Below are 14,059 nucleotides of genomic sequence, written 5' to 3'. Positions count from 1 at the left end.
GGAAGGTGGTGTTTCAGTGATTTTAATGAACCATTTCACTCCGCAGCAAGTATGAGCTTTATTTATTTATTTATTTTTTGCAAGTATGAGCTTTAAAGGGTTACAGGAGCCTGTGTTGACTAACCAACCCTAAGGCCAGGTAGTTACCCCTCAGAAGAGCAAGAGCGGCAGCTAGAGTGGATTATGCCTAGTGACTGGGACTTGTCTTCAAGGAGAAAAATAAAACAAAAACAACAATGAAAAGATACCTCTGGAGGACTGGCTCTGAGTCAAGGTTGTGTCCTTTCACTAGAGTGGCCAGGCTGAACTGTCTTCATTCCTTTCAAAATGGTAAGCATATACCCGACTTAAAAAGAAATTCTGGACTTCTCTGGTGGCACAGTGGATAGGAATCCCCCTGCTAATGCAGGGGACACAAGTTCAATCCCTGATCCGGGAAGATTCCTCATGCCTCGGAGTAACTAAGCCCATGGGCACCAACCACTCGGTCCACATCCTGCAACTACAGAAGCCTGCGGCCCTAAAGCCTGTGCTCCGCAACAAGGGAAGCCGCCACAACTGCACTGCGGCGAAGGGTAGCCCCCACTCGCCACAATTAGAGAAAGCCTGTATGCGACAACCAAGACCCAGCGCAGGAGAGGGTGTGGAAAAAAGGGAACCCTCTTACACTGTTGGTGCGATTAGGACTAGTACAGCCACTATGGAGAACAGTGTGGAGATTCCTTAAAAAACTGGAAATAGAACTGCCATACGACCCAGCAATCTCACTGCTGGGCATACACACCGAGGAAACCAGAATTGAAAGAGACATGTGTACCCCCAGTGTTCATTGCAGCACTGTTTACAATAGCTAGGACATGGAAGCAACCTAGATATCCATCGGCAGAGGAATGGATAAGAAAGTTGTGGTAATATACACAATGGAATATTATTCAGCTATTAAAAAGAACACATTTGCATCAGTTCTAATGAGGTAGATGAAACTGGAACCTATTATATGAGTGAAGTAAGTCAGAAAAACACCAATAAAGTATATTAACACATATATATGGTATTTAGAGAAAGATGATAACGAATACCCTATGTGCAAGACAGCAAAAAAGGCACAGATATAAAAAACAGACTTTTGGACTCTGTGGGAGAAGCCGAGGGCGGGATGATTTGAGAAACATGTATTGAAACATGTAGATTACCATATGTTAACTAGATGACCAGTCCAAGTTCGATGCATGAAACAGGGTACTCAAAGCCGGCGCACTGGGATGACCCAGAGGGATGGGATGGGGAGGGAGGTGGGAGGGGGGTTTGGGATGGGGGGACACATGTACACCCATGGCTGATTCATGTCAATGTATGGCAAAAACTACCACAATATTGTAAAGTAATTAGACTCCAATTACATTAATAAAAAAAAGAGACCCAGTGCAGCCAAAAATAAATAAATACATTTTATTTTTTAAAATAAATACATTTTAAAATGCTAATTTTCCTAGAGAACATCCACCATTCTTGGAAGATGCATGGGTGTCCCAAGTGGAACAGCCCCTGCTGCTGAAGTAACAGAAGCAACATTTGTTGTTGGAAAATATCAGTTAGGTTGATGAGGTTTTCCTTGCCCACGGAAATGAAGCAGCTCCCAATAATGGATGCTCTGTAATGGGAAAGAAGGGCAGAACTGCCAGGTCACTCGGCCCACCCATGGGGTGAGCCGCAGGAGACCCTGGGCGGTCTAATTCCAGACCCCTTAATTTTTTTATCCCTTTTGGTCATTTCCTCCCTTGCTGTCTCCTGGATGGAGCCCATCTTCCTTTCCAAAATCAGCCCATCTCACTATTGGCGCAAAAGCTAAGAGGGCTGCTCAGTGGTCCTCTCTTCCTGCACTAACCTGGCCTGTTCTTAGCAGTTCAGTTTTCCCCAAGTGTTATTCTAATTGTTATGCCATTGACTTACTTAAGAAATGGACATGAGATGCAATTTACCCACCTTTCCCTGCCATCCCTAATTATGGATGAAATGTGATAGGAAGGGTCCAGGCCTTGGAGGAGGGCTGACAGGGGTTGACTTTTGGCTGTTCCCTGCTAGCTGTGTCACCTTGGGTAAGTAGTTCAACCTCTCTGAGCCTGGTTCTTCATATGAAAAACGTGAATAGTAGCACCTCTCTTCCCAGGCTGCGGTAAGGAGAGGCAGTGATGTCTGTAGAGCGCAGAGCACAGTAAGTGACTGGCCCTTAGCCACACTACTGAATACCTACCATGCTAACCAGTCATCACGGTAGACCACTATGTTGTTATTGTTCAGTGTCTAAGTTGTGTCCGACTCTTTTTGACCTCATGGACTGTAGCACATCAGGCTCCTCTGTCCATGGGGATTTTTCAGGCAAGAATACTGGAGTGGGTTGCCATTTCCTTCTCCAGGGGATCTTCCTGGATCAGAGATTGAACCCGTGTCTCCTGCATTGGCAGGCAGATTCTTTACCACTGAGCCACCGGCGAAGCCAGACCCATAGGCAGTGACCTGGAAACATGCCCAGCTTTGATAAGCTTTTGGAGGGTGGTTGTAGAACTGAATGGGGGTTACAGAAGCCTGTCGCTTTCTACTTTCTGCACTTTTTCTTCCTTAAATTCAGTAGGTCCATACTTCTTTTGTGTGTGTGTCGAGGAATTTTTTAATATTACATAAGTAATACATGAACAGATTCTCATCAGAAATTTAGACAACAGCATGAATTACTTTTATCATCAGGAAGAAACATACAAATAACATTTAGAAAAACTTCATCTCATCAACTCCACTTTCCACCCTTCCCATGTCATGTCTTTGCTGCTCCCTCCACCTGCCAGCGACGCTCCCCACTCAAGCCCTGCCTCTCACCCCTCTCCAGCTCCCGCTGGGCCATATACCTCCCTCCACCTGCCCATGGGGTGCCTCCCCGGAGATGTTTCTTCCCGGGGAGACTGTGTGTCCTCTTACATCCAGCATGCCAGGACTCACAGACCTGGAGGAAGGAGAGGATGCCCTCCTCCCAGGGACTCCTCACCCATCCTGGCCCCTCACCTGCCGCTTCCTGCAGCAGGTAGGGCTCTGCTCACGCTTAGTTCCCGTGACTGGACCCACAGTCAATCTTGTGGGAAACAGTGGGTTCGTCACCAGAGCTGGCTCTCATTCCTCTGCCTGGCTCGTGTTTCTTTCCCCCCACTTCTCCCACTGCTGGACTCAACTGGAGGCAGGTGGGCTTTAAAGCTCCAAAGCATTTAAAGGGGCGCAGGATGGGCCCAGCAGCTCAAAGCCACTAAGCTCCATCTCAGACACGTGCCTGTGTTACTAGGTCTTCATGGGCTGGCCTGCGCACCTGGCTGCCTGAGACAGGAGAACCTTGCACATGAGCCGCAGGCAGAGAACACAGGTGCCAGGAATGTGTTCCTGGCCCGTGTCCACACCTGTAACACGCCGGGCAGTACTCTGGCTTTGTGCGGATCCTAGGCCTCGGGTTTATTTATTGATTTCATGTGAGAGGAGGGATTTGGTTTTTCCCCCAGTCCTCTGCTCCCCTGCCACCCATCTGGCACTTGAAGCTGTTGAGCAGCTGCCTGGCCAGAGCTGACAGCGGCAAGGGCAGCAGAAGAGTGATGACTGGTGTCTTCCTGCTTCATCTCATCTGATCACTGTCGCCTATTGAATTTGCAGACTCTACCTCCATTTTTTCACCTGGGGAAACTGAGGCTCAGAGCAGCTAGGTAATCTTCCCAGATGGTTCCTCAGCTCTCAGGGGCCACTCTCAGAGCCTTGCCGCCCCAAGGGGCCTCCTTTCCCCAGGTGAAACTTCCTGCGGACTTCCTGCCTGCCTGGCGGCTTCATCATCCTGCCCACTCTTAGGGACTCAGCTCTGGCCCCTGACCCTCCCCTGTCCCACAGGGACACCAGACTGGAGCACTCTGGCAAAGTAAGGGGTGGCTGCCCGGTGCCGGGGTTCCCACAGACACGCCCTCCTCAGTCTCCCACCAACTCACAGGGGACACATCTGAAGTCGCCAAGATGGCAGGGCTGGCTCTCCAGGAACGCTAGCGGCAAAACTGAGCGGTTCTGTTAACAGCTGACTGGCGACAAGGAGCCTTCATCCTGTCCTGCCCCTCGTCTGGCGGTTAGCACCTGGCACACCCCGGGTACTTAATAATAATTAAAGTCATAATGAACGTCAGAAAGGCCAGCATGTGGTAAATGTATGCATCTTTGCACAATTGTTATACAGCATAATGAGCAAGCCATTAATGGTTAATCAGGAATAAAAATGAATGTGAGAAACATCTGATTGCAGAGATTTTTTTTACTCCTTCCTTCCCTCCCCAGATTTTTAAATGAAAGTTTAGGGATCATTTCCCTTCAATTGTCCTTGTAGTAGCATTTATCATGAAAAGAACTGGGATGAAAATCTTTATGCACTTATCCATGTAGATCTGGGCAGAAATTTGGAGTGTTCCTCACTGGTCAGGGATGATAATAGAGCAGGCCGGGGGAAGTTTTTTGGAATGGGCAGTCAACACCCCTTGCAGAAAATTTCTATTCCTGGGACCCAGATCCCATGATCTGGCAGCCATCTTGAGGGCGTGTCCTATAAGATCACAGCGGGTCAGAGCACCTAACAGCCCACACATGCTGCAGCCCCTCTTTGCCTTAACCACCCCATCAGGGACTTCCCTGCTGGTCCAGCAGCTAAGTCTCTCTGCTCCCAATTCAGGGGGCCCGAGTTTGATCCTTGGTCGGGGAACTGGAGCCCACACGCTGCAACTAAAAGATCCTGCATTCCACAATTAAGACTCGGCACAGATAAATAAAAATAAATTTTTTAAAAAACACAAAATTTTCATAAAAAAACAAGACAAACAAACAAACAAAAAATAACCCCATTGGGACAGCTTGTCCTGGAGGAAGCTTGGTGCCTGGCCTGGGTTCACCAGGCTTGCAGGGAAAGCTGAGGGGTTCACAGATTGCTTAGTTAAATGAGTAGCAACAGATCACTTGTTACCCCAAGGGACAAGGAGTAAAGAGCCCGGGCAAGAATCTTGTCACCAAATGTTAATGTAGAAGGGGGGCCTGGGGAGACACCAGTCAATGATGATGCCTTGTGGGCATGTAGACCATTCCTGGCCAGGTCATTCCAACTTTTCAAGATACATCAGAAATTGTCCTTCGATTAAATGTTTTCAAGTGTGACTTATTAGATCCACTTAACTCTGCAGTATACTCCTGGGCTGTTGGTCTGGTTTAAACTCTGTCTGGAGTAGTTCAAGCTAGACAGCAGGAAGAACTTGCTGGGGTGGAGTTTTGAGACCTTAGAGAAACAGGGGTGTGTCTTTGGGGTGTTCTGACGCTATCCTGCTGGCAGTAAGGGTTAGAGACTAGAAGATTCCTCAAGGAGGTTCAGAGCACTTAGCCCAGGACCATTGGCAGATGTTTTTTGACAGATAGACACTCCCTGAGTCCTCTCTCTGACTCTTTATAATGGCAGGTCTGTGCTGCTGCTGCTGCTGCTAAGTTGCTTCAGTCGTGTCCGACTCTGTGCAACCCCAGGGACGGCAGCCCACCAGGCTCCTCCGTCCCTGGGATTTTCCAGGCAAGAACACTGGAGTGGGTTGCCATTTCCTTCTCCAATGCATGAAAGTGAAAAGTGAAAGTGAAGTCACTCAGTTGTGTCCAACTCTTCGTGACCCCATGGACTACAGCCCACCAGGCTCCTCCGTCCCTGGGATTTTCCAGGCAAGAGTACTGGAGTGGGGTGCCATTGCCTTCTCTGGGGCAGGTCTGTGACTCTCATCCAGAGGCCTTGTGTTTTGCTCCTTGAAGATTCCTTTCATCTGATGCGTGTTGGTCACCATCTTTTAACTTTCAGGGTTAAGCGATATTGTGTCAAAATTCCCAAAGTGTCCAGACAAATTATACCTTAAAATTTGAGAAGGTCCAACATGTCTCTCTGGATGCCTGCTATGTGCAAGGCATCAGGCTACTTGGGAATCACTCAGTCCTGATCCTTGAGAGGTTCATAGTGTACACACACATATACACACACATATTGTGGTTTTATAAGTCAGTTCAATATGTACAATAAAGGTGTTATGTTATTTTGCTGAGGCACCTTGATATACAGATTCTCTTAAAAGAGAATACTCCTAGAACTGGTGTTACCTGAAGCCTTCCTCCACCACTGTTTGTTATCTATCATGACTCAGATTTTTCACTAATGGAATCAGAATATGGTCCAAAGATGGGGCCAACGTTGGGACTGGATCTCCACCAGAATGTCAGGCCAGGCTAGGCAGATTCCCCCAAACCCAGCAAGATACAGCAGCCCCTTCATGCCTGGTTTAACTTAGAAATCCCACAGAGCTTACTCCTGATTTAAGAGCACGAGACATGCCCAGCGAAGGACAGCCTGAGTATGGTCTGGCTGTCCCAGGTTTACTCGTGGGCACTTGGGCAAATGCCCAGAGCCAGCCAGCCTCCGTTTCAAGGCTCTGTGTGATTCTGAGTTGGTCCCATAAAAGGTAACCACAGTCTTTCTTACGAGAGCCTTCCTCACTCTGCAGCCCATGATGTGATTGCAGCTGTCATTGACTCAGCCAGTTTCATGTTGCATGAGACCTTGATCTCGGCACACACTGAGTGGGCCAGGTGGCCTGGATTCAAATCCCAGCTCTGCGGTGTCCTAGTGGTATCAACTCAGCCAGGCTGTTCAGCCTCTCTGCCTGAGTTTCCTCTCCTAGAAAATCAGAATAATGATAATACCTACTTCATAGGGTTTGAAAGAGAATAAAATGAATTAAGATTTGTAAAGTGCATAGAATAAGCCTTGCAGGTAACAAGTACTAGCTAAGAATTTAGATTTAAGAGATCTTTGGGACTTCCCTGGTGGTCCAGTGGTTAAGAATCAGCCTTCCAATGCAGGAGATGACAGTTCGATCCTTGATCAGGGAACTAAGATCCCACATACCCTGAGGCAGCGAAGCTCAAGTGCCACAACAAGAGAAGCCCGGAAGCCTCAACAAAGACCCAGTGCAGCCAAAAAAAAAGACTTGGCTTTAAAAATAGCTTAAGAAAATAAATAAATAAAAGATCCTTAAGTACCTCCTCTGTGGATTCACAAGTCCTTTATTTTGCATTTCACATCCAAGTCTGCTCTCCCATGGGATGCAGCCCAAGATCTGCTTCACAACTGTGCAACAGGCCAGGCAGGTGTGCACAAAGAGGAGAGAAAGCAGCCCATGACCAGATGGTGAAACCAGGGTATAGTGTTCTTACCACCCAACAGGGGCTCAAAGTGTGGAGTCTCCAAAACCAAAACCCACCTCAAATGCAGGTGTGGAGCTTGTGAGTGCAATTCGCCTGTTCTCCAAAGGCTGCTTTGCTCCATGAATCACCATTATCAGGTTCTGGGGAGTGGCGGGGTGTCTATTGGAGTGCAATGTGCTAGATCCCGGCCCCCCTCCACACCACTCCTCTTTGCCTGGTCTTCCATCACTTCCTCTTTGCAGGTAAATAAACAAGGCCCCGAAACTGTGCAAAGTAGGATAAGAAAGGCCCCAGAACCCCATGACTTCACAGACCTGACTTTTCTCCCAGAGTGACTGTGATGTCACACCTGCCCTCCCTGACCACGCAGCCCTTGAGGGGCATAGCCAGTCAGTTCCATCACACGTGTGCCTGTGTGCCCGCCTGTGCCTACAGCCTCCCTGCAGGCCTTGCCCAGGCCATCTCGGCTGATTCGGATTGCTCCCGCCCATTTAGACAACCAGGAGTCGCTTATGGAAAACCGTCCCAGTGGAGGGATAGCTCTTCGGCTGCAAACCACTGGGCTGGGAAACTGCCTTTCCTCTCTGTAGCTGAGGCCCATTTTGTCAACCAGCTCCCAGCAGAGAAGGAGGTGCGAAAGACTCCACTGTTACCTTAGGTAACGTCACTGCCCTTTAATACACCCCTGACTCTTTGTCCTGCATCTTAGCTGCATGATTTGGGATCTGAGATTGGAGCTTGTCTGGTGGGGAGGGAGGACCACAGATGATCAGCCTAAGCAGAGATTGGACTGTCCTAAGAAAACTTGCTCTATTGCTTGCCCATTGGGTGGGTTTCATTTTGACTCTTGTGCCCCACTGATGCAGTTCACCCCAGAAACCCTCACTATTTTCTTTTCTTTGTCTCTTGTGCTGGACACGTGATGGGAATGCAGAAATACATGTTTGTGGATTTGTTTATTCATGGAGCAACGGTGTCTCGATTGTCTGCAGGGGGCCAGGCACAATGGGAGGCCTGGGGAGACTGGGGTTTCTCCACCCCACTCCTGGTTTCCTCTGTGAAAGGTGATTTGTGATGCGTTCTCTTCTCGGGGGCCACCCCTCTCCCAGCTGTGCCTGGGCCCCTCCCCGACTAACAATAGCATTTACTCAAGTCTGGCTAGTGAGAGTGAAAGTTTGGACCAGTTTCCAAGAAGCCATTTGTCAAGATGTAGAGAGGCTATAAAATGTTGCTGTCCTTTGACCCAGAATTTTGCTTCTAGGAATCTGTCTTAAGGAAATGAGAAACATGAAAAGAATGAAAACACTAAGATGTTCATCAAGTGTGTTAATTGCTCGGTTGTGTCTGACTCTGCGACCCCATGGACTGAGCCCACCAGGCTCCTCTGTCCATGGAATTCTCCAGGCTAGAATACTGGAAGGGTTGGCATTCCCTTCTCCAAAGTTCATCAGAGGGTTGTTAATAATAGGAAATCTCAGAAACAGGCTACACATCCAATCTCTGGGAAACAGTTACGTAGAATAGCAGGTAACCATTAGAAAGTGATGTCTATGGAATTTTAAATTATCGAGAGACTACATCTGACAAAAGAGTAGGGTATAAATTGCATATTCAAAATAATCTTGACTATTTTTGAAAATACCTGGGGAAAACCTGAAAGAAAATATGTGAATATATTGATAGTGATGTTTCTGGTGGTAGGATTATAGGTAAGTACTTGATACCTTGCCATACTTGATTACACGTACATATTGCTTTTTTCTTTTTTTTTGGCTAAGCCACGTGGCTTGTGGGATCCTAGTTTTCTGACCAGGGATCAAACCTTGGCCCTTGGCAGTGAGAGCACAGTCCTAAACACTGGTTCACCAGGAAAGTCCCCATATGTTGATTTTACAGTAAGAAAAATATTGTTTAAAATTAAGTTTTGTGGGACTTTTCTGGCAGTCAAGTGGCTAATACTCCATGCTCTCAGTGTAGGGGGCCAAGATTGGATCCCTAAGTCAGGGATCTAGATCCCACATGCCACAAAGAAGATCAAAGATCCTGCTTGCTGCCGCTGAGACCCAGCTCAGCCAAATAAAGAAAATATCAAAATAAATAAAATTAAGTTTTGTGTATAGTTATACATGGATAGGCAGAGTGACAGAGAGAAAGCAAATGCTGCAAATACTAACAGTGGTGAGTCTAGGAAAAGAGTATAGAGGTGCTGATTGTATCATTTGTACAATTTTTCTGTAAGTTTGAAATTTTTCAAAGTAAAAGATTGAGGGAGGGGAGAGTACAGGCCACCTTTGAACTCTCTTTTGGAATACTGGAAATATAACCAATGCGATTTGACAGTTTCATTTGTTTTCTGTTGTGGGAAAATGGACTTTGAATGTTGGGGCGGGGGATACTAGGTTTTGGTAGTTTTAGGAAGGACCCCAGGGGTCAAGGCCTGTTGCAGGGCTGACCTGTGCCGGTGGCCCAAGCGTCTCACGTGCTAGTTCGGCACCGTTGTGGTCCCGGCCAGAGTCCGCTCGGTGTACCTCTCCTGCAGGCAGCTCGTGGGTGACTTTGCTAAGGCCAGGCCCTCCCCAGCCCGGTGCCTTGGATTCCATTCATCCACTTCACCGTCATTCAGGAAGCTTGCTTAGCTTTTATTTCCCCCCTCTCCTGTTCCTATCCTCTCCTCCTCTCCTGACTCCTTCCTGTCGGCATTTAGGAGGTTTAAGTGAGTCCCCTCTTTAAAGCAAAACTACTGCCCCCCTCAGTCCATCACTCTATTTCTGTCCTCCTCTTCCCAGACAGACTTTTTTTAAAGCATCGTTGGCACTCTTCCATTTTCTCCCCACATACCTGCTCTCCTTAGCTGAGTCCAAGCTGGACTCCACCCACTGTCTTTCAACTAAAATCCTTGTATTAGTCAATGAGGCCAGGTTTATTCTGCAGAAGCAAAAAAGTCCCAAATTCAGTGGCTTCACCCCTCTGGCCCTACCCCTTCCCTCATCTTCCAGCCTTATGGGTCATCTTTTAGTTCCTTGAAAACTCTCTGCAGTTTCCTGCCTCAGGGCCTTTGCATGCACTGTCCCCTCTGCATGGAATGTTCCTTCCTACCATCTCCCTTCACCTTGCTCACTTGTGCTTGTCCCTCATGTCTCAGTATAAACATCATTTTTTCGGGGACATTTTCTTCAACCCCCACCCCCAAGACTGACAAGTGCCGCTCTTAGACTCATATGACCTGCCATCTTTTTCTTGCGACACTTGGATTGTCGAATGTCTCCTTCCTGAGGTGCCTTCACAAAAGTGAGGTCATGTCTGTGTCACTGCTATGGTCCCAGACGCTGCACTCAGATTGCCCACCTTAATTACACGTTAGAATCACCTGAGGAGCTTTTGTTTATTTGTCTGTGCTGGGTCTTAGTGGCAGCATGCGGGATCTTTCATCTTCATTGCAGCATACAGGATCTCTAGCTGTGGCATTAGCTGTAGCATGCGGGCTCTAGTTCCCTGACTGGGGATCGAATCTGGGTCCCCTGCATTGGGAGTTTGGAGTCTTAGCCACTCGACTGCCGAGAAAGTCCCAAGAATCACATGAGGAGCTTTTGAAACTCATCATGGCCAGGCCCTACCCCAGGCCATATGAATTCTAATTTGAAGTGGGCCTAGCCAGCAATACGTATCTTTATACAGCACCTTGGGGAATTTTAATGCACAAGCTTGAACCACCAACCTGCATTGTGCTTAACACTCAACTTTCTTGAATGAATAAATCAATCTCTAAAAATTTAATCTCCCCAAACTCCTCCAAAAGACAGGAAGCTAAGGATATTTAGCTAGGTTATAATATGTAAATATCATATTTCATGAAATTTCATATTTAACTCAACCAAACTTCATTATGCGCCTACATGGGACAGGCCCAGTGACTGGGAAGGGTGTGATTTATATCCACTATACAGATAAGAAGTTACTCTAGGCAACTTTAGGTTTGCATGCATGCTAAGTCACTTCAGTTGTGTCCAACTCTTTTCAACCCTATGGATCATAGCCCGTCAGGCTCCTCTGTCCATGGGATTCTCCAGGCAAGAATACTGGAGTGGTTTGCCATGCCCTCCTCCAGGGGATCTTCTTGATCCAGGGATCAATGATATCAACAAATCCATCCAAATGAAATCAACAAGAACCTGGAATGCACCCTGTCTTGGCTCTACTTTCCCTGAATAGCCTTCCCCAGTCTGCAGTGAAAGTCACTCAGTCGTGTCCAACTCTTTGTGACCCCATGGACTATACATCCATGGAATTCTCCAGACCAGAATACTGGGGTGGGTAGCCATTCCCTTCTCCAGGGATCTTCCCAACCCAGGGATCAAACCCAGGTCTCCTGCATTGCAGGCAGATTCTTTACCAGCTGATCCACCAGGGAAGCCCAAGAATACTGGAGTGGGTAGCCTATCCCTTCTCCAGGGGATCTTCCTGACCCAGGAATCGAACTGGGATCTTAGCCTTTCTCAGGTGGTAGTAAAAATGGCCATTGGTACCTCTAGTCTTGTGTCCTGTTTAGTAGGGATTTATAGAAACATCTCAATTAATGTTCTACCAGAAAACAAGAACAAAACCTTATTATTTTTAAATCACAGCTTAGACCTTCCTTCTTTCCTTCTTATTCTCTCCCACCTGCAATCCAGTCTCCCAACCCTAGGTATAGAGTGTTCTGGTGATTTATCCTTCATTACCGACAGTTTGCACATGTTTATTTAAAATGTCAGGATTACCTGGCCTTTGTTAGCTGCTGACAGATCTCTGAAGTCTAGGCTCCCAGGGGAAATGATAATAGGTACTCAGTCCCTACTGGCAGGCTCTCCACCTTCTGGCAAGCAAAGTTTCTTCCTGGATAAAGTTTGGCATACTCTTCACTCTCAAAGAGGTTTCTTTGCCTGATCATCAGGCAGCCCTGAAGTGGGATGCCTAGGCCCTACCAGGCTTTGGCTCTGTCTGTACAGTATTTTATGTCATCATTGAAAATTGAAGGAGGGTGAACTAAGATGGTACCCAGTACTCAGAAAACAGAGGTTTGGCTTCATCTTGGGTCAGCCTCTAGAGGTGGGGTTATATATGCCCCACATTATGGATAAGGAAGCTGAAGCCCAGAATGACTGTCACTTGCTAAGGATCACACAGCCAATAAATTGCAGAACCAGATTTGAGCCCAGATCTTTCAGCTTCAAAGCCTGTTATTTCTATGACCCCCGCCCCGATTTATTTTTTAATTTCCAAGATTAAACTCTTCCTCTCTCCATGACACCTTCCTCCCATCCCCAGAAAAAGTTGCACGCTGCTCAGACTTTTTTTTAGCATGGGCTCACTTCAAATCCACTTAATTTTGCTTTGTCATAGCTGCCCGGTTCTCAGCTGCTGGACTGGGAAGTAGGTCATGGCTGCAGGGACCACAGGCTCTGGCTGCCGTGAGGGCCAGCCTCTGGTTTCAGGGCTGGACAGGGGCCAGACCTCACCGGGAGCATCACCCTCTGCTGGCCCTCTTGGAGTTCTCATCCCTGGCCCTGAGGCACCGTCACAAACCTTCACATCATTGCCTTAGATTCTAGAATTCACTGTCACTGTGCTGTGTGAGGTGGTGTTTAGAGAGAGGAGCATCAGGGTTAGGATTAGGGTAGAAATTAATCTTCCCTCTCTGTAGATCTGTGGGTGATTGGAGCTAGTTGATTGAAGGGGCTTGCCCACCATCATATGCCACTTTTCAGAAGAGAGGTACCAAGCCCCTTGACACCTGTCATTTAACTGTCCCCTCCTTTATGTGACAAAATTATCTTCAGAAATAATCATGAAGTGAAGTAATCATAATGGCCAGAAAAGAAACACAGATAATAAAATATTTCTTGAACTCTGTACATATAATAATTATGCCAGGATTTCTTTCTTTTCTTTTTTTTTTTTTTGGCCACACCTCATGGCTTGTATGATTATAGTTCCCCAACCAGGGATTGAACCTGGGACCTCAGTGGTGTCAGCACAGAGTCCTAACCACTGAACCACCAGGGACTTCCCACCATGATTTTTTTTTAAATAAAAGTGAATACTATAGTATAAAAAAATGGAAGGGAAAAAAGCACAAGTATTAATTAAAAATTTTTTTCACCTAATGAGTTTTGATTCTTTGGTTGTAGCCTGATATAATGATATTTTATGTAAATTATCATTTGTTACTAATAGGTGAACTTTAATAAAAGCAAGACATCTGTAAAAGTTGCCTATACTTTAAAAACTATTAATACTAAGTTGTGCCACTGATACACTGCTTTATTTTCTGGCTTAATTCTTTAGTTTTAAAAGTTACAACTCACAATTTTAAAAGAATAATTCCATTAAAAAATACTCTATAAACTCCATAAAATATGTCACGTATGGAGTAAACATTGTATGTACTAAGCAAAAATAATATACTTTGCCGTTCACACTCACTCTCACTGTTTTCAATTTTATTTACTTATTTTTTTGAGATTTATTCATTTTATTTTTTGTCTGTGGTGGGTCTTGTTGCTGCACGTGGGCTTTCTCTAGTTTCAGCGTGGGGGCTTCTCACTGTGGGGGCTTCTCTTGTAGACACACAGGCTCTAGAATGCTCTAGAATGCAAGCTTCCGTAGTTGTGGTGTATGGACTCAGTTGCTCCGTGGCCTGTGGGATCTTCCTGGACCAGGGATAAAACTGGTGTTCCTTGCATTGAAAGGTGGATTCTTAACCACTGGACCACCAGGGAAACACTCACTGTTTTCAGTT

The 14,059-nt window shown here is 46.6% G+C and overlaps 1 protein-coding gene and 1 non-coding gene across 16 annotated transcripts in view; one reads left to right on the top strand and one right to left on the bottom strand.

Moving 5' to 3' along the window:
• Positions 1 to 14,059, top strand: part of MAPT (microtubule associated protein tau) — a 119,868-nt gene that overhangs the window by 23,745 nt on the left and 82,064 nt on the right. The gene's annotated exons all lie outside the window — the stretch shown is intronic.
• Positions 13,251 to 13,323, bottom strand: TRNAV-GAC. Its single transcript has one exon. It is a non-coding gene; the product is annotated as a tRNA-Val (tRNA).

This window comes from Cervus canadensis, chromosome 1 (assembly GCF_019320065.1).
Source record: "Cervus canadensis isolate Bull #8, Minnesota chromosome 1, ASM1932006v1, whole genome shotgun sequence".
Taxonomy (NCBI): domain Eukaryota; kingdom Metazoa; phylum Chordata; class Mammalia; order Artiodactyla; family Cervidae; genus Cervus; species Cervus canadensis.
The sequence above is the reverse complement of the archived record's forward strand: the minus strand, read 5'-3'. Positions and strand labels throughout refer to the sequence as shown.